Raw genomic sequence first — 5,521 nt, 5'->3', positions numbered from 1 at the left:
TTTCTTCTGATTGGTCCCATTGTTCACAGGATTCCTTTCAGAAGTGTACATGAATTGGTTATTTGCAACCATTTCAATCAGCTCTTGAGCTTCTGTAGGCGTCTTCTTCAGATGAAGAGATCCTCCAGCAGAGCTATCCAAAGACATTTTGGATAGTTCAGAGATACCATCATAGAGAATTCCTATGATGCTCCATTCAGAAAGCATATCAGAAGGACACTTTCTGATTAATTGTTTGTATCTTTCCCAAGCTTCATAGAGGGATTCTCCTTCCTTCTGTCTGAAGGTTTGGACTTCCACTCTAAGCTTACTCAATTTTTGAGGTGGAAAGAACTTTGCCAAGAAGGCATTGACTAGCTTTTCCCAAGAGTTCAGGCTTTCTTTAGGTTGAGAGTCCAACCATGTTCTAGCTCTGTCTCTTACAGCAAAAGGGAATAGCATAAGTCTGTAGACCTCAGGGTCAACCCCATTAGTCTTGACAGTGTCACAGATTTGCAAGAATTCAGCTAAGAACTGATGAGGATCTTCCAATGGAAGTCCATGGAACTTGCAATTCTGTTGCATTAGAGAAACTAATTGAGGCTTAAGCTCAAAGTTGTTTGCTCCAATGGCAGGGATAGAGATGCTTCTCCCATAAAAGTCAGGAGTAGGTGCAGTAAAGTCACCCAGCACCTTCCTTGCATTGTTGGCATTGTTGTTGTTTTCGGCTGCCATTTGTTCTTCTTCTTTGAAGATTTCTGTTAGGTCCTCTACAGATAGTTGTGCTTTGGCTTCTCTTAGCTTTCTCTTCAAGGTCCTTTCAGGTTTAGGATCAGCCTCAACAAGAATGCTTTTGTCCTTGCTCCTGCTCATAAGAAGGAGAAGGGAACAAGAAAATGTGGAATCCTCTATGTCACAGTATAGAGATTCCTTTAGGTGTCAGAGGAGAAGAAAAGTAGAAGACAGAAATAGAAAATTCGAACTTATCAAAGAAGATGGAGTTCGAATTTTGCATTAAGGGATAGTGTTAGTCCATAAATAGAAGGATGTGAGAAGAAGGGAAGTAATTTTTGAAAATTAAGTAAAAGAGTTTGAAAACATTTTTGAAAAACACTAATTGATTTTCGAAAATGAAAGTGGAAAAGAAATCAAGTGATTTTTGAAAAAGATTTTGAAATTAGAAATCAAAAAGATTTGATTGAAAACTATTTTGAAAAAGATGTGGTTAATAAGATATGATTTGAAAAACATTTTTTTTTAAAAAAGATTTGATTTTGAAAATTAAAAGCTTGGCTAACAAGAAAAGATATGATTCAAACATTAAACCTTTCTCAACAGAAAAGGCAACATATTTGAAATGTTGAATCAAATCATTAATTGATAGCAAGTATCTTTGAAAATAGAAAGAAATCAATTTTGAAAACATATGATTGAAAAGATATGATTTGAAAAAGATTTGATTTTGAAAAACTTTGAAAACTTGAAAAAAATTTGCATTGAAAACAGAATCTTCCCTCTTGTGCCATCCTGGCGTTAAACGCCCAGAATGGTGCACATTCTGGCGTTTAACGCCCAAAACTATACCCTTTTGGGCGTTAAACACCCAACCAGGTACCCTGGCTGGCGTTTAAATGCCAGTCTGTCCTTCTTCACTGGGCGTTTTGAACGCCCAGCTTTTTCTGTGCAATTCCTCTGCTGTATGTTCTGAATCTTCAATTCTCTGTATTATTGACTTGAGAAGACACAAATTAAAAATATTTTTGGATTTTTAATAATCAAAATGCAACTAAAATCAAATAACAATGCATGCAAGACACTAAACTTAGCAGTTTGTATACTACTGACACTAACAAAATGAGAATGCATATGAGACACATAAAACACTCAAGTCAAGAGAATATAAAGATCAGAGCAATGAAATCATCAAGAATAACTTGAAGATTAATGAAGACACATGCATGGATGCAAGAAGAACAGAAACATGCAATTGACACCAAACTTAACATGAGAATAGAGTCTCAACAGGAAAAATATTTTTGGTTTTTATGATTTTGTAAATTTTTTTGTGCTTTTTCGAAAATTAAGTGGAAAAAGAAAATAAAGGTATCAAAATTCTTAATGAGAATTCCAGGAATCATGCAATGTTAGTCTAAAGCTTTAGTCTAAAGAAATTAGACATGGCTGAACAAGCTTCAGCAGGACATTGCATTCAAGAGCTTAATTGATGAAGATCAATCAGCTTTGGTGATGATAAGAACATCACCTTGAAACACTAGAATTCATTCTTAAGAACTCTGAAGAAAAATACCTAATCTAAGCAACAAGATGAACCATCAGTTGTCCAAACTCAACAACCCCCGGCAACGGCGCCAAAAACTTGGTGCACGAAATTGTGATCAATACTTTTCACAACACAAATAATCCCCGGTAATGAATCCAAAAACTTGGTGTTCAATACCATGGCATAAACACAACTTCGCACAACTAACCAGCAAGTGTACTGGGTCGTCCAAGTAATAAACCTTACGCGAGTAAGGGTCGATCCCACAGAGATTGTTGGTATGAAGCAAGGTATGGTCACCTTGTAAATCTTAGTCAGGCAAACTCAAATGGGTATGGTGATAAACGCATAAAACATAAAGATAAAGATAGAGATACTTATGTAATTCATTGGTAGGAACTTCAGATAAGCGTATGAAGATGCCTTCCCTTCCGTCTCTCTACTTTCCTACTGTCTTCATCCAATCCTTCTTCCTCCTTTCCATGGCAAGCTTATGCAAGGGTTTCACCGTTGTCAGTGGCTACCTCCCATCCTCTCAGTGGAAATGTTCAACGCACCCTGTCACGGCATGGCTATCCATCTGTCGGTTCTCGATCAGGCTGGAATAGAATCCAGTGATTCTTTTGCGTCTGTCACTAACGCCCCGCCCTCAGGAGTTTGAAGCACGTCACAGTCATTCAATCATTGAATCCTACTCAGAATACCACAGACAAGGTTAGACCTTCCGGATTCTCTTGAATGCCGCCATCAGTTCTAGCCTATACCACGAAGACTCTGATCTCACGGAATGGCTGGCTCGTTTGTCAGGTGAGCACTCGGTTGTCAGGCGATCAACCATGCATCGTGTATCAGGAATCCAAGAGATATTCACCCAATCTAAGGTAGAACGGAGGTGGTTGTCAGGCACACGTTCATAGGTGAGAATGATGATGAGTGTCACGGATCATCACATTCATCAAGTTGAAGAACAAGTGATATCTTAGAACAAGAACAAGCGGAATTGAATAGAAGAACAATAGTAATTGCATTAATACTCGAGGTACAGCAGAGCTCCACACCTTAATCTATGGTGTGTAGAAACTCCACCATTGAAAATACATAAGTACAGGGTCTAGGCATGGCCGAATGGCCAGCCTCCCAATGATCTAAGATAGCATAAAAATGAAGATAGCTAACAAGATATCTCAATACAATAGTAAAAGGTCCTACTTATAGAAAACTAGTAGCCTAAGGTTTACAGAGATGAGTAAATGACATAAAAATCCACTTCCGGGCCCACATGGCGTGTGCTTGGGCTGAGCAATGAAGCATTTTCGTGTAGAGACTCCTCTTGGAGTTAAACGCCAGCTTTAGTGCCAGTTTGGGCGTTTAACTCCCATTTTGGTGCCAGTTCCGGCGTTTAACGCTGGGAATTCTAAGGGTGACTTTGAACGCCGGTTTGGGCCATCAAATCTTGGGCAAAGTATAGACTATCATATATTGCTGGAAAGCCCAGGATGTCTACTTTCCAACGCCGTTGAGAGCGCGCCAATTGGGCTTCTGTAGCTCCAGAAAATCCGCTTCGAGTGCAGGGAGGTCCGAATCCAATAGCATCTGCAGTCCTTTTTAGTCTCTGAATCAGATTTTTGCTCAGGTCCCTCAATTTCAGCCAGAAAATACCTGAAATCACAGAAAAACACACAAACTCATAGTAAAGTCCAGAAAAGTGAATTTTAACTAAAAACTAATAAAAATATACTAAAAACTAACTAGATCATACTAAAAACATACTAAAAACAATGCCAAAAAGCGTATAAATTATCCGCTCATCACTGTGACAACGCATTTGGACCATTTTCACTGAGAGGACGGGAGGTAGCCATTGATAACGGTGAAACCCAACATACAGCTTGCCATGGAAAGGAGTAAGAATGATTGGATGAAAGCAGTAGGAAAGCAGAGATTCAGAAGGAACACAGTATCTTCATGCGCTTATCTGGAATTTCCACCAATGAATTAGATAAGTATCTCTATCTCTATTTTATGCTTTATTTATCTTTATATTCGAAAACCATTATAACCATTAGAATCTGCCTGACTGAGATTTACAAGATGACCATAGCTTGCTTCAAGCCTACAATCTCCGTGGGATCGACCCTTACTCACGTAAGGTTTATTACTTGGACGACCCAGTGCACTTGCCGGCTAGTTGTGCGAAGTTGTGAAAAAGAGTGATATTACAATTGTGCGTACCAAGTTGTTGGCGCCATTGAGATCACAATTTCGTGCACCAAGTTTTTGGCTCCGTTGCCGGGATTGTTTGAGTTTGGACAACTGACGGTTCATCTTGTTGCTCAGATTAGGTAATTTTCTTCTTATTTTGTTTTCCAAAAAGTTTTTAAAAAATTTTCAAAATTTTTTTTCTTTGTTTTCGTTTTTCAAAAAAATTATAAAATCATAAAATAAAAAATATTTGTGTTTCTTGTTTGAGTATTGAGTCAATTTTTAAGTTTGGTGTCAATTGCATGTTTCTAAAATTTATGCTTTTTTTTCGAAAAACTCATGCATGGTGTTCTTCATGATCTTTAAGTTGTTCTTGATAAGTCTTCTTGTTTGATCTTTAAATTTTCTTGTTTTGTGTTTTTTGTTGTTTTTCATATGCATTTTTGCATTCATAGTGTCTAAACATTAAAAATTTCTAAGTTTGGTGTCTTGCATGTTTTTCTTTTCGTGAAAATTTTTCAAAAATAAGTCTTGATGTTCATCTTGATCTTCAAAGTGTTCTTGGTGTTCATCTTGACATTCAAATTGTTCTTGCATGCATCATGTGTTTTGATTCATAATTTTTATGTTTTGAATCATTTTGTTAATTTTCTCTCTCCTCATTAAAAATTCAAAAATAAAAAAATATATCTTTTCCTTATTTCTCTCATAAATTTCGAAATCTTTGGGTTGACTTAGTCAAAAATTTTTAAAATTAGTTGTTTCTTGTTAGTCAAGCCAAAATTTCAATTTTAAAAATCTTATCTTTTCAAAACTTTTTCGAAAATCAAATCTTTTTCATTTTTCTTTTATATTTTCGAAAATTTTTTAAACTTGATTTTCAAAATCTTTTTCTTATCTTTTTTTCATGATTTTCGAAAACTTTACTAACAATTAATGTGATTGATTCAAAAATTTGAAATTTGTTACTTTCTTGTTAAGAAAGGTTCAATCTTTAAATTCTAGAATCATATCTTTTAGTTTCTTGTTAGTCAAGTAATCAATTTTAATTTTAAAAAT

At 36.1% G+C, this 5,521-nt stretch overlaps 1 non-coding gene across 1 annotated transcript; it reads left to right on the top strand.

The window, feature by feature from the left end:
• The first annotated feature begins 201 nt into the window (after positions 1-201).
• On the top strand, positions 202-309 carry LOC112766812 (small nucleolar RNA R71). Its single transcript, XR_003184567.1, has one exon. It is a non-coding gene; the product is annotated as a small nucleolar RNA R71 (small nucleolar RNA).
• Positions 310-5,521: the final 5,212 nt, after the last annotated feature.

This window comes from Arachis hypogaea, chromosome 2 (assembly GCF_003086295.3).
Source record: "Arachis hypogaea cultivar Tifrunner chromosome 2, arahy.Tifrunner.gnm2.J5K5, whole genome shotgun sequence".
In the NCBI taxonomy this organism is placed as follows: Eukaryota; Viridiplantae; Streptophyta; class Magnoliopsida; order Fabales; family Fabaceae; genus Arachis; species Arachis hypogaea.
The sequence above is the reverse complement of the archived record's forward strand: the minus strand, read 5'-3'. Positions and strand labels throughout refer to the sequence as shown.